The sequence below is a fragment of the Rhincodon typus genome, chromosome 41, assembly GCF_021869965.1.
Source record: "Rhincodon typus isolate 14 chromosome 41, sRhiTyp1.1, whole genome shotgun sequence".
NCBI classification, from domain to species: domain Eukaryota; kingdom Metazoa; phylum Chordata; class Chondrichthyes; order Orectolobiformes; family Rhincodontidae; genus Rhincodon; species Rhincodon typus.
Window position 1 is genome coordinate 6942781 of NC_063372.1, and position 1128 is coordinate 6943908.

The 1128-nt window shown below is 53.3% G+C and overlaps 1 protein-coding gene across 1 annotated transcript in view; it reads right to left on the reverse strand.

Annotated features, from left to right (window-relative positions):
- LOC109926052 (histone-lysine N-methyltransferase 2D-like) overlaps window positions 1–1128 on the reverse strand; it is a gene marked incomplete at its 3' end in the record, with an annotated part of 22324 nt that overhangs the window by 20932 nt on the left and 264 nt on the right. The window lies entirely within an intron of this gene.

Below are 1128 nucleotides of genomic sequence, written 5' to 3' on the forward strand. Positions count from 1 at the left end.
CCCCCCCCCCCCCCCCCCATGATCATATCACCATGCGATCACATCACCCCCTGGGACATAGCAAGAACTGCAGATGCTGGAGTCAGAGTTGATACAGTGTGGAGCTGGAGGAACACAGCAGGTCAGGCAGCATCAGAGGAGCAGAAGAATCAACATTTCAGGCCAGGACTGGGGAGGGGGAAGGGAGCTGGGAAATAATTAGGGGGAAGAGGGGTGAGGCTGGGGAAGGTAGGTGGGATGGTGTTAGGTGGATACAGGTAAGGGATAGTGGGGATTGGTCAGTGAGATGGGTGTGACTTATAGGTGGGAGAGAAGATGGGCAGGTTGTGTCAGGTCAAGGAGGTGAGAGGGAGGATAGGTGGGGCTGGGGAAAGGAGGTGGGATGGTGATAGGTAGATACAGGTAGGGGGGGGTGGGGATTGGTCAGTGGGAAGGGTGGGGTAGATAGGTGGGGAAGGAGATGGACAGGTTGTGTCAGGTCAAGGAGGCAGGGATGACAGGGAGGTTTGGATGTGGGGAGATTTTGAAACTGGTGAATTCTATGTTCAGGCCATCGGGCTGTAGGCTCCCAAGGCGGAATATGAGGTGTAAAAACAGAAGTTGCTGGAAAAGCTGAACAGGTCTGGCAGCATCTATGAAGAAAAAATCAGAGTTGACGTTTTGGGGCTGGTGACCCTTCCTCAGATCTCCCCCCTTGTTCTGAGGAAGTGTCACCGGATGTGAAACGTTAACTCTGATTTTTTCTTCACAGATGCTGCCAGACCTGCTGAGCTTTTCCAGCAACTTCTGTTTTTGTTCCTGATTTACAGCATCCACAGTTCTTTCGGTTAGAATATGTGTTGCTCCTCCAGTTTGCGTGTGGTGTCATTGTGACACTGGAGGAGACCCAGGATGGACATGTCACCCAGGGAGTTGGGGGGTGGGGAGTTAAAATGCTTGGTGACCGGAAGGTGTTGTTTGTCGTGTACAGAGCGTAGATGCTCTCCAAAACGGTCTCCAAGTCTCCGCTTGGTCTCACCGATGTAGAGGATGCCACATCGCCGCCTTCGCCACCCCCTCCATCACACCATCCGTAACATCTCCCCTTACCACATTCCCCATCAGCACTCCCCCCAGTTCCAGCCTTCT